Source organism: Bos grunniens, chromosome 10 (assembly GCF_055505025.1).
Source record: "Bos grunniens cultivar Pamir isolate PY7600 chromosome 10, Bosgru_T2T1.0, whole genome shotgun sequence".
Taxonomy (NCBI): Eukaryota; Metazoa; Chordata; class Mammalia; order Artiodactyla; family Bovidae; genus Bos; species Bos grunniens.
In genome coordinates this window covers 85,145,816-85,159,515 of record NC_141174.1, presented here as the reverse complement: position 1 = coordinate 85,159,515, position 13,700 = coordinate 85,145,816, and the positions used below count along the sequence as shown (strand labels likewise).

General features: G+C 46.1%; 1 long non-coding RNA gene and 1 pseudogene across 1 annotated transcript; one reads left to right on the top strand and one right to left on the bottom strand.

Moving 5' to 3' along the window:
* Positions 1 to 4,361: 4,361 nt before the first annotated feature.
* LOC147365244 (uncharacterized) lies at positions 4,362 to 11,221 on the bottom strand. Its single transcript, XR_015133750.1, has 2 exons — positions 10,627 to 11,221; positions 4,362 to 4,981 (listed from the first exon to the last, which is right to left on the bottom strand). It is a non-coding gene; the product is annotated as an uncharacterized LOC147365244 (long non-coding RNA).
* LOC147365243 (ras-related C3 botulinum toxin substrate 1-like) lies at positions 11,215 to 13,314 on the top strand (annotated as a pseudogene).
* Positions 13,315 to 13,700: the final 386 nt, after the last annotated feature.

The window sequence follows — 13,700 nt, the reverse complement described above, 5'->3', positions numbered from 1 at the left end:
GGGCCTGCCTGTCATCAATATAATGGGATGATGGAAGCACAAGCTATAGACACCAGACATTAAAAACTAGGCAAATATTACCCATTTCAGCTCCTTGTCCAGCCACAGCCAATCCTCTGCTTATTGGAGGAGAGGAAAAAGATTACAGAGGGACACCTGGAGCCTGATTCTCACAAAACAACTCTTTGAAAATGGGGCTGGTTGCCCTGCTGTTTTGTGCTTTTGGGAAAATGAACCAGGAAAACACATGCATGTGAATGAATACACACGTGTGTGCATGCACACACACACAGTTAAGGAATCGAAGGTCCCTTCCAAAGAGATTGAGTATACTGTAGAGGGAAAAAGACTGAACTGGATGCCAGGAGCCTTGGCTTCCCACTCTGGCTGTACCACACTCTTCAAACGGGAGAGCGGAGGGCATCTCATCTCTCTGGGCCTGAATTGCCTCATTTGTCAGACCAGGAGGTGGATTAGATGGGCTCCGAGTGGCCTTCCAGCCTTAACCTGATGAAATGCAGCCAAGGTTACACAGACTGTCATAGGCAGAGTGGGAAACTGAACCTTTGCTGTTTAAGTGGGTGCTTTGAGCACTCCACCATGCCGTTCCCATCGATCATAATTGTCATCAAAAATGATCAGTCTCTTCACCATCAATAGCCTTATCACAATCATTGAAATAATATCACCAATAAATACTCTTTAATTGCACCATCATGAGAATCATCAATGCCATTATCTCCAGGAACATCTCACCCCATCACCATCATCATCACACTCATTTCACTGCCTGTTTTCTCTATGCTAGGCGTCACATGCAGGATGTGATTTCATCCTGACAGCAATCCTAGAAAATAGGCACCCTTAAAATCATTCTTATTGAATAGAGGAGGCAACTGAGGCTTCAAGCGGCACACGGTAGTAAATGCCAGACTTTGGATTTGAACTAGGGTCTCTTTGGCTGCAAAATAAGCTTTCAGCCCCCACGCTACATATCATCAGCATTGTCATCACAAGTATTCTCATCAGTGTCAGCACAACCATTATCCTCTACATCAGCATCACTGAATCACCCAGCATCATCTTTTGAATTGTTCCCAGTATCATCGCCAGAATCAACATTGTTGCTAATGTTAACATCACCAGTATCAGAATCAATCTCGCCCATCTCGTTATTGCTAATTTTGTTTTAAAATAAATGCCACCATTAATTATTAGCAATATGGTTGTTGTCACTATCGTCAATGTAGTCCATACTGATGTCATAAATGACATGTATCCGTATCACCAACATTGTTTTTGGAGTTGTTTCTAATACAGATGTCACTGTTAACATCACTATGGTCACTAGCAATGTTATGGTCCCTGGCATCAACCCAGTCCACATCAATATCGTAAAAGCAGAATCATCTGAGCCATCATTAACCTTACAAAGGATTACTGATAATGCCAACAATACAACCAACATCTTCAGTAGCATCATTACCAATATCATCATTCCCAGTTCACCATTATTATCCTAATACAACTAAAATAAAAAGCACACATCTTCAATTCAGTAGACATCACAGATGTCAATCTACTTGCTATTGTAATTTGCCACCATCTACTGAGTTCCTACTTATGAGTTGAACTGTATTTGGTCTTTTGTCCCCTGTAACTCTTCTGCCATCCTACGAGAGATGTGGAAGGCATAAATATTTGTCTCGCTGTCACATAACCCAGGCAGATGCTGCCAGGGTCATCGGGAATCTGAGACTTCTACATCTCCAGCGTGAGGTGATTCCTGGCTCAGCAGTTTTAGACCATTAGATATCCTTAAATTCCACCCATCCTTCCCAGCCAAGTTACCTCCCAGTTCCCCAGCAGTATTCCATCTCTTACTTCCTTGTGCTTCTACTGACTATTGTTTTAATTCAGTTACAACATTTATAGCCCATCTTTTGTTCTGGTATGTGTGTGTCTGTCTCCTTCCTAGCATGTAAGTTCCTGGAGGTGGGACCACGTTTTTTTCCATACCCCTTACAGGTTTTACACCAAATGTTCTCAATATATATGTCTGGAGGATTAAAGGAGAATGTTGGCTGGTCCACAAAAATCACGTGATGAAGTGTAAAGAACATCAGACTGCAAACCAAGACATCTGGAATTTAGTCTGAATTGTCCCTAACGGTGCACCTTGGATCATCCATTTTCCCCTCTCCCCTTCTTTCCTCCGTCTCCAAACTAAAGGGTTCTGGGGCTCTATCTTCCAAATATACTCTCAGACCACCCTATCCTCACTCCTTTTCTGCCGTTGCCTACTTCAAACCCCACATCTCTGGCTTGAACCACTACGGATATTTGTTCATTGGTCTTTCTGCTTCTACTCTACCCCTGTGTGGGGGCCAGAGAACGCTCTTTTTAAAAATTCGTATTTATTTACTTAGTTTATTTTTTGGCCACACTGGGTCTTTGTTGCTGCATGTGGGCTTTCTCTAGTTCCAGCAAGCGGGGGCTACTCTCTAGCTGCAGTGTGAGTGCTTCTTGCAGTGACTTCTCTTGATGCAGAGCACAAGCTCAGCAGTGGTGGCTCCTGGGCTTAGCTGCTCTGCGGCGTGTGGGATCTTCCCAGACCAGGAATGGAATTTGTGTCCTCTGCATTGGCAGGTGGATTCTTAACCACTGGACCACCAGGGAAGTCCCAGAATGTTCTTTTAAAATCCGTTTCCATTAGTCCCTTACTCCACCACACGGCTTCGTCCTTCACTTACAGTAACATGCAGCTGCTTCTGTGGTCTGCAGTGGACACTCTCCCTGGCCGCCCTCTCCTCTCTCACCTCATGCATCATTACCTCACCTCCCTGTTCCCAGACACATCGTTCTTCTCGCAGCATCTTGAAAATCCTGACCTTGTTTCTGATGCGAGGCCTTCACTCTGGCTGGCTCCTCTGCCTGCAAAGTGCTTTCCCTGGAGCCTCACATGGCTGGCCCCAGAACATCATTCAGTTCTCCAACCAAGTGTTCCCAGCTCAGAGAGGCTTCCCATGAGCACCCTCTGTGAAACACCGCCCCCGCCCCCACCCCCACCCCCCGCCGCATCAGGCCTCCTCTTCCTGCTGATCCTCCCACTCCGCAAGCATGCATTGACTGTCTGCTACAGGGTTTCTCAACTTCAGTACTCCTTGTGCTTTGGACTGGGTTGTTCTGTGCTGTGGAGTGGGAGGGGCTGTCCTGTGCATTGTGAGATGCTGAGCAGCATCCCAGACCTATATTCGCTGGCTGCCAGAAGCACCCCTTCCCAACTGTGACAACTAAAAATGACTACAGAGGACTTCCCCAGTGGGCCAGGGGTTAAGACTCTGTGCTTCCACTTTAGGGGGCACAGGTTTGATCACTGGTCAGGGAACTAGGGTTTCCCAAGTGGTGCTAGCAGTAAAGAACCTGCCTGCCAATGCAGGAGACATAAAAGATATGGGTTCGATCTGTGGGTTGGAAAGATCCCCTGGAGGGCATGGCAATGAACTCCAGTGTCCTTGCATGGAGAATCCCATGGTCAGAGGAGCCTGGTGGGCTACATCCTTAGGGTCGCAAAGAGTTGGACATGACAGTGATTTAGCACATACACATGCAGGGAACTAAGATCTTATATGCTGCGTGGCATGGCCCAAAAAATAAATATGTAAATGAAATAAAATAAATAAGCTACAGGGCAGGGGTATAAGAGAAATAAAAATAAATGCCTGCCGACATCGTCAAGTGTACTCTGGGGATCAGCCCTGGTTGGGAACCACACTCTTCAGGAAGCTTGGGACACATCAGTGACTAAAACAGATCCCATCATCAGCATCTCTCTGCCCCAATCCCCTGGCCTTCATGGGAGGAGACAGACAATGAATGTAATGAAGTCAACTGTGTCTACTCTAGAAAATGACAAGTGCTATGGGAAATAACACAGCAGCTCAATGGTGCTGGAGCAGGTATGGTTTTAGAGGGCTGTTAGCGCAAGCTTTGTCCAAAAGGTCCTTTCCAGTGACTGTTATTTTCTGTTTAATCACTGCGTGTATCATGACATTAAATTATATCAGAATCTTGTTTGCTTGTTTGCTATCTGCCTTCTCCCCTAGAAAGTAAGCTCTATGAGGGTCGAAAATGTTTCTTTTCTGTTCAACATTTTACAGCCAATACCTAGGACAGTGCTGGGCCCAGAATCATAGTTATAAATATGTAGGTCAATTTTAGGGACTGGGAACATGAGGCAAATGAGAGCTAAGCAGACAGCGTTTAGTCCCGGCCCTGGTGTTGACAGATATCCCTTACCTCCATGTCCCACCCACAGGCAATACTGAGGCTTTCCCCGTGCTCATTGATTCCACTGGTAATGAAGGAGTTCAATCATTTATTTAGTTTGTACTCAGAGATATTCTTAAATACCTAATTCTTTGGGTAGAATATTAGCCTTCTTCTGATCAGGGCTAACCTGACCACAAAGCCTCTTGCCAGGGAAAGTGCCCTTCATCCTGACAAATCACTTTCCACCCTGACATCCTCTTTTTTCGAAGAGAAGGCCAAGGCTCCCTGTCGGTAAAGGTGTTCAGGGTGGTCCCCACCACTCCCCTATGACTACTCTACCCTGTAGAAGGGACTCGAGCCCTGGCTGGTGGTGACAGAGGATGAATGATTCAAAGTTTTAGTGATCATCAGAATCACCCGGAGGGGCCCACCCTGAGATTCTGACTCAGTAGCCTGGAGAGGTGTGCCAGTCCAGATGGTGCCCTGTGTGGCTCTTCCAGGGGCCAGTGTGAGCAGCGCTGCTCTAAAGGACCCACAGCTTCTCTCGCACCCGAGGTTCTGCCGATCCTTCCTTCCAGGCCCAAGATGCAGCTCTCTAGGTCCTGCCCATTCCTTGTCTTCTGTTAACTTTGAATTTGTCTTCTCCTGACATCTTCCATGGCCTTGCCTGGGGTCTTAACCATCTCATTTTCCCCTGGTATCCTCTCTCCTTAAAAAAAAAATAATTCCAGTCTTAGTCACAAAGTAAGGGATTCTTTTCAAAGCCAAAGGTCTATACTGACCTCTGCTGTGAAGGATGTGAGGCCAGGAGACCCTCTGCTCCCAAGGAGGTACCATTTGCATGGAGAGACTGGCATATGGATGTGGAACCCTAGAGAAGGGTCAGAGATATCCCGTAAGGAATTGACAAGCACAGAAGGAAAAGCTGGCCTCCTTCCAGGGAAGGAGTGCACTTTGTGATGTGGCTAATCTCGGAGGGTTCCAGGGGAAGGTGTGATGTGAGCTGAGCTCTGTACAATTAAAAAAAAAAGCAACTATGGGTTGAGCCATATGAAACTGCTGCTATGCAAGACCTGTTGGCCCACAAAGCCTGAACTTTTGTATGGCTCAATCTAAGAGGATTATTTTCATGTCTTCTATGTGTCAGTTATATTATCCTCATTTTTGTGGATGAAAAATTGGAGCCCAGAGAGATTAAATAACCTGTCCAATGACAGAGAGAGAGAGAAACAGGAACCCACTGATAAAACTCCATACCCTTGCTGTAAGGTTGCTCTAGCTCGGTGGGTCTCAAGCTTTGGAGAAAACATCCAAATCCCTCCGATCTCTCGGTCCCCTCCCACAGAGGCCCAGTGCCTTCAGGTGGTGGTGCTGAGAATCTGCATTTCGATCAAGCTACCGGGGAAGACTTGTGCGGCTTGATCTATGGCTTATACTTGGTGCATTACTGGTTTAAGTAGACAAGATAGAAGAGGACACCCTTGAAGGGGTGAGGGAAGGTGGAAGGATGGGCAGAGCTCCAGAAGTGGGAGTGGGCATGGTTTGTGCCAGCAAGAGCAGGGACAACGAACCTGTGTGGGGGTGGAGGGAGCAGGTTGGAACCCTGGCTATGGAGGGTTTCAGGCATGGGCTATCTCTTTCCTTCTGGTCCCCACGTCTCTACCTCCCACCTTGCCCCATCTGAGGAGGTAGCATCCAACAGCATCAGCCCACAGGATCTCAGAAAGGGTTGTTAGCCTAGATAATTTCCCCAGAGCCACTGATCCCTTCTGCGGAGCATGATAGACCCTATTTCATAAAGAAGACATGAATGGCTGTAATCAGATACAATGTTTGCGACGCTGAACAAAATGAGCAAAGGAAAAAAATATGCAGCCAGGCTATAATTATGGGTGTAATATTTCAGCCCATTAGCAAAAAATATCTCAGAAACCTGCTGCCCCGCCTTCTCAGCTAAAAAATTGGATGCTAAGCTGGTGAAGGCAAACAGAGAGAGCAGAGCACTGAAGCAGAGGCCTAATTAATTGCATATACAGTGTTTTTTTTTTTTTTTTGGCTGGCAGTGGCTTCTGACAATTCTGGGCCTTTTGCTGCATCAAGTAAAAAGAGATTGTTTTTCCTAGCAGGGCTGCTCTGAGGACTTGTAGACACTGGTCCCTCTTCCTCAACCCAGCCCAGTACTAGTCAAGGACGTGTGTGTGTGTGTGTGTGTGTGTGTGTGTGTTAAGTCGCTTCAGTCACGTCCGACTCTGTGCGACCCTAAGGGCTGTGGCCTGCCAGGCTCCTCTATCCATGAGAGTTCTCCAGGCAAGAGTACTGGAGTGGATTGCGTGCCTTCCTCCAGGGGATCTGCGGAATCAAACCTGCATCTCTTATGTCTCTGCAGGGGCAGGCAGGTTCTTTACCACTAGCGCCACCTGGGAAGCCCCGTCAAGGACATGCCACTTACTAAACACTTGGCAAATTTAGGAGTTTTGGTATAATAATAACTATACTTTGTTGCTTGCTTTGTACCAGGTACAGTGATAAAGCTTTACAAAATCTCATTTTTCCCTTTGGGAGCAAGGTAAAGTGATGCAATGGATATTGTTGATGAACTTCAGGTCCCTTGTCAGCAGCACCTGTGACTATCTTTGGGTGCCTACTTGTGAGTCATCTTGGCCCAGTCCAGAGAGCTCCTAAACCCTGGGGGCCAGGTGTTGGATTGTGGCCCAGTCCCCTCAGCTTGCATATCCTCTATGGAACTTTGCAGGAACTCTCCACCCTGCCTGCCTCCCTGCCTCCACATCCTGATCCCCTACTCCCTGGGGTCTTCCCTGGAGTTGTTTCTTGATAAATCACTTGCACATTATTCCTTAGTTCCCACTATGCTTCCGGGGAGTCGGCCTCAGACAGGGAGGATTAATTACCACTCTTTTTCCAGAAAGGAAACTGCAGTTCAGAGGGGATTGTAACCCAACTCAGGGAACTCAGTAAGAAATGGGGGATCAGGGTTTGACTCCATGTTTTCTGATCCAATTTGGCCTCCACGTGTAAACGTGGCACGTGCCCCTGTACCCTAGTCCCTTGTCCCTAGGATCTGTATGTGATTGGGGCAAGTTGATGGTTCAGCAGCCGCCGTCCTAGGTTCTGGAACTGGACAATGTCTGGGTAAATCCGATAATTAGATCTATGCCTTTGTTCCTGAGCCTCTCTAATTACCCGCCTTTTACCTCAGGCTCACCAAACTCTGCAGGAGTCCTGTGCATGCATGTATTCATTTAGTCATTTATTTACTCTTGCAGTCACCTACCCTCTTAGATAACCTCTTCCATTCGACTAACCCCACCCATTCATCTACCATCTATCCATCCATCTGTCATCCCATCTGTCCATTCATCCATCCACTCTCTCATCCATCCATGTATTCACCTATCCATTCACAGCCCCCAGTAACATTCTAGCAGGGGACATGCATTTATTCAGAAGCCAATCGCCATACCTTGGGATCTGTGCTCCATGGGAGAATGTACAGGCTACTAGGGGCTCATAGGAGGGATATCTGATCCAGTCAAACTTCCCAAGGCATCTGAACTGGGATCTGGCAGGTAAATAGTGAAGAGAAGAGAGGAATAGGTAGATTGTCCCAGACAGAGAGAAGAGCAGGTATGATACAATCCAATGGCCAGAGGTGCGTGAGCGTGCGGAAGGTTCTAAGGAATGAAGCACATTCACCTGGCTGATCTTCTGTGAGGGAAGGAGGTAAGAGATGAGGCTAGAGTAGCTGGCTGGGGCCAGTTGTGCAGGACATTGCTTTTGAGTAAAGGAGAGGATTGGGAGTGAAGAGCAGTGGGTGCCTCCAAAGAGGCTGTGGTGGTGTTGGTTTAGTTGCTCAGTCTTGTCCAACTCTTGAGACCCATGGACTGTAGCCTGCCAGGCTCCTCTGTCCATGGGATTCTCCAAGCAAGAATACTGGAGTGGGTTGCCATTTCCTTCTCCAGGGGATCTTCCCAACCCAGGAATGGAACCTGGGTCTCCTGCATGGCAGGCAGCTTCTTTACCACCTGAGCTACCAGGGAAGCAGTAGAGGAATATCAGGAGCAGGTTTGTATGTTTTAGAAGGTCACTCTGAGAAGAAGGAATGGGAGGGAGGAAGCCAGCAGTGGGACTGTGGTTGGGGAGGGGGTACCATTTGCCAGGGTGGCAGTGCCGCTTGATGCTGATGGAGACAGGGGCTGCTGCTGTTGCAGGGGGAAGGAGAGAAGTGGGGTTTTGTGCCAAGAGGAGAGAGAATTAGAAGTGGGTGGTATTTGGTGATTGATTGGGCATGGGAGGCAGGTAGAGAGAAAAGTGAAGGGTGATGGCCTGTTTCCGGACTGTGTGGTGGGGTGGGCTGAAGTGGAACTGACCAAGTCCCAGAGGGAAAGCAGGTAGGTAATGCAGGAGACCTGGGTTTGTTTGCTGGGTCAGGAAGATCCCCTGGAGAAGAGAATGGCTACCCACTCCAGTATTCTTGCCTGGAGAATCCCATGGACAGGGGAGCCTGGCAGGCTACAGTCCACGGGGTCATAAAGAATCAGACACGACTGAGTGATTAAGCACAGGGCATGAGGTTGGAGGTTTGGTGCTTAGTTTGGGGCAGGTTGAGTCTGAGAAGCCCCTGGGGCTTTCAAGTCGGGCTGTTCAGAAGATAATTTGATATCTAGGCCTGAAGCCCCAGACAGAGACAGGCACTGAGAGTAGAGATGTAGGTAAGGGACTTCCCTGGTGGGACAGTGGCTAAGACTCCCTGCTTCCCAGGCAGGTGGCAGGGGTTTGATCCTTGGTCAGTTCCATATGCCCCATGGTGAGAAAAGAGATGTAAGTATGACCACCGCCCCTCGGAGTAGATGGGAAGGGCCAGGGGGTGTGTGGACTGAGAAGGAGAGAGCCCGCTGTCTTCTGACAGATACCTCAACGCTGACTGCCTCCCTGAGCAGTGGGCATCTCCCTCTGGACTCCACTCCACACATGGACCACATTCCTAGGCTCGCTCCACTCTCCGGCAAGCACTGGGTGCGCCGTCTACCTGCATCAGGTCTTCCTCCCATCGGCCCCTTCCCCCAGAGCCTGCTGGGCAGCAGTTATGCGGGTCAAGTCTGGATGTGTTTCTCTGCTTACTGTGGAACGGCCTCTCCTTCGGGAGGGTTCTTTTGCATGGAGGAAGAAAGAGAGATTGTTCTTCCCTGTGTGGCTGCTCACCAGAGCTGGAGGGGAGTAAGCATGCTTGTAGACTTGGAAGCTCAGGGGTCGACCTCCCTCCACCCCTGCTTTTTAGAAATGTCTTTAATTGTTAAATGACTATGGGCGCACTGTAAAAAAGATATATAGCTCAGAACAGAAACAAATAAATATGATAGACTCCCTGCCCCTCATCCTGCTAATGTCTTTACACCCTAGTGACAATTATCTTTCCAGATTTCACACACATACACACACGCACACACACACACACACACACTATGTCATGCTCATCAATTGATTTTTTGGGTTTATAAAAATGTACTAGACATATTTTTACATCAAAATGTATATAGCTCAACTTCCCATTTTTCCTTTTTCCTATAAAAATCTTACAAGTTTATGGTAGAAGATGTGGAAATTCAGAAAAAAAAAAAAAAGAAAGAAAACCCAAATCTGCCAGTATCCTAAAATCTCATTACCCAAAGATAATGATTAACATTGAGGAAAACACAAAATTTACTTTCACTGGGCAATATTAGAAGAAGAAACTAAAGTTCAAAAGCACTATGGAACTTCAAGTAGATTTTTCTTCAAAATAAGAGACATTAATCCTTACACATTTCTTAACTTTAAGTTAAATTGAGAAGTTTAAGCTGTAATGTTTTATTTTAATGATATGATTTCTAGTTTCTTAATGGTTGCTAGTTTAGGAAGAAAATAAACATTTCTCTGATAAAAATCAAAAGGTACAACTGATTTCTAAACAAACAGACTAAACTCTTCTACCTATGCATATATTTTTAAATTAAAAATAATTTTTTTTAAAAAGTAGGCCTACTGTTAGGATAACTTGTCAAGATAAATTATTGACATATTCAATCACTTTCAAAAAGAACAAACACATCAGGAGGAAATAATTATCACTTACTCCTGATACAAAACCGCACAGATGATGTGTGAGCCCCAAGCACTCAACAGTTACCAGCTTCTTCCCACACCACCTGACCAATGGCAGCCTGGCTCTGTGGAATGAGAAAGCAGCATTTCCTACACGTCTTTAATGGCTCAGAATCATGCCACAGTTTAGATCACATTTTATCTGGGGTGTGACTTTCATGTCAGCTCATTGCCTTTCCCAGAGTCACTAATTACCTTTATTATCCTTGTTGCTCAGAAGTGCTGCATGCCTTAATTCCATGATGGTGCTTAGCATGCTAGCGTATTCCTCATAGGATTGACTAGCACTGTTTTCTTTGAGGTTGTTCTTCACAGACTCTTCTGATGTCTCGTTCTGATTGGAGCTAATTGCTCATTAGGTCAGCTTCACAGCTGTCCTACTGGTATTCCTGTTCGTTGTTCTCCTGGATTAGTTCTATGACTTTTGGAGTCTGTTGTCTTCTTTCTTGGATTCTGTTTTCATTTTTCTGGGGTACATCCTCAAGGAACTTTTTCAGAAAATGTGGAGTCCCACTCCAGAGCCTGGGAGCAGCAGCGCCGTATGGGGGTGGGGAAGATAGATGTGAGTGGAGAGGCCACTTCCTGTTTCTCTGCAGTTTTCCCCAGCTTCGGGTGGTGGCCGTTGTTGGGCTCCAGCTTGCAGTTGGTGAAGGGAAGACGAGGCGGTGTGGACCGTGGCCCCAGGCACCCTGTCCTCCACCACCCTCAGCCTCACGGTGAGCTCGCTGCTTCTTGCCTCAGTGTGTCTGCCGCTGGGCTCAGTGAGCGGTCCAGGGGCAGGCCATCAAAGGCATGGTGGTGGGAGAGCTAGCTACAGGGAAAACCTGCCTACTGATCAGTTATTCAAACAATGAATTTCTTGAAGACAATATCCCCACTGTCATTCTGCTAATGTCACGATAGATGGAAAATCAGTGAATCTTGGCATATGGGATATAGTTGGTCAAGAAGATTTTGACAGATTATATCCTCTGTCCTATCTACAAACAGGTATTCTCTCCATTTGCTTTTTTCTTGTGACATCCGCATCACTGGAAAATGTTCGTGTGAAGTGTTACCTTGAAGTGTGATATCATTGTCCCTACACTGCTATCATCCTGATGGGGGCTAAACTTGATCTTAGGAATGATAAAGCCAATGACTGAGAAACAGAGGAGAACAAGCTGATTACTGTCACCTACCTGAAGGGTTTAGCTACCACAAAAGAGATCCAGGCTGTGTAATACCTGGAGTGCTCAGCACTTGAGACAATGTTTTTGCTTGTTACTTTATAATAGTGTTTAAAATTTAATTAACTTATTTTAATTGGAGGATGATTGCTTTACAATATTGTTTTGATTTCTGCCATACATCAACATGACTCAGCCAAGGTATACATATGTTCCCTCCCTCTTGAACCTCCCTCCCACTTCCCATCCCATCTTACCCCTCTAGGTTGTCACAGAGCACCGAATTTGGGCTCCCTGCATCATACAGCAATCACTGGCTATCTGTTTTACATATGGTAATGTTTATATTTCAACACTGCTCTCTCAATTTGTCCCACTCTCTCCTCCCCCTGCCCTGTGTCCACAAGTCGGTTCTCTCTGTCTGCATCTCCACTGCTGCCCTGCAGATAGGTTCATCAGTCCTCAACATCTTTCTGTATTCCATACGTATGTGTTAATATATGCCATTTGTGTTTCTCTTTCTGACTTACTTCATTTTGCATAATAGGCTCTAGGTTCTTCTACCTCATTAGAATTGAATCAAATGCATTCCTTTTTTATGGCTGAGTAATATGCCATTGTGTATATGTACCACAACTTCTTTATCCATTCATCTGTCAACAGACATCTGGGTTGCTTCCATGCCCTAGCTATTGTAAATAGTGCTGTGATGAACAGTGGGGTACATGTGTCTTTTCAGTTATGGTTTTTCTCAGAGTATATGCCCAATAATGGGATTCCTGGGTCATATGGTAGTTTTAGTCCTAATTTTTTAAGGAATCTCTATACTGTTCTCCCAGAGAAGGCAATGGCACCCCACTCCAGTACTCTTGCTTGGAAAATCCCATGGACGGAGGAGCCTGGTAGGCTTCAGTCCATGGGGTCGCTAAGAGTCAGACACGACTGAGCGACTTCACTTTGACTTTTCACTTTCATGCATTGGAGAAGGAAATAGCAACCCACTCCAGTGTTCTTGTCTGGAGAATCCCAGGGACAGGGAGCCTGGTGGACTGCCTGGTGGACTATGGGGTCGCACAGAGTCGGACACGACTGAAGCGACTTAGCAGCAGCAGCAGCAGCATACTGCTCTCCATAGTAGCTGTATCAATTTGCATTCCCACCAACAGATCAAGAGGGTTTCCTTTTCTGGCATTTATTGTTTATAGATTTTCTGATGCTGGCCATTCTGACAGGTGTGAGGCAATACCTCGTTGTAGTTTTGATTTGCATTTTTCTAATAGTGATATTGAGCATCTTTTCAGGTGTTTATTAGCCATCTGTATGGTCAGGGAAGCCTGGCGTGCTAAAGTCCATGGGGTCACAAAAAGTCAGACACGGCTTGGCTACTGAACAACAACAAGACATTGTTTGATGAAGTTATCTGAGACATCCTCTGCCCACCTCCTGTTAAGAAGAGGAAGAGGAAATGCCTGCTGTAAATGTCCAGACCCTCTCCTGCTCTGTCCCAGCCCCTGGGAACCTTTATAAACTTCGCTCAAACCATGGAGCCTTCACATTGAATGTCAAATTTTTGTTACAGATTAGTTTTTCCATAAAACCATGCTGAACCAATCAGTAACCTTTAGGTTTTGCTTGTTTAAAGTGTAAGGGTTCAAGCTTTCACATTCTATTAAAGTTCAGCCCTAAAATGGCAAACTATCTTAAAGCCTTATTTTTCAAAAGCACTTATTCTTGCTCAGATTAAAAGTTGCCAAAATATCTTGTGGACTAAGTTGCATTTTTGGGCTAAGAACACTGAGCACTGAACCTTTGTCCTTAAGAGGACTGCAGCTTCCAAGGTTAGGAAAGGCAGACACTTGCTAACTTAGTTTAAGATATGAAGAGCAGTTCAGCCTCCTTCAGAAACATTGCCATTTAATGCATCATAAATGTATTAACTCATGTTCATGACCTAATATTGCACTGCATGTCATAATGCACGAGTGTAATCTCAGCTCTTTGGATCAAGCTTTCTGATTTCATAGTGAGATTTTGTCCATTCCTGCAGAAAGCGGCCCAGGTTCCTACAGGTCCTTGGAACAGTCAAGGAGGGACTTCTAC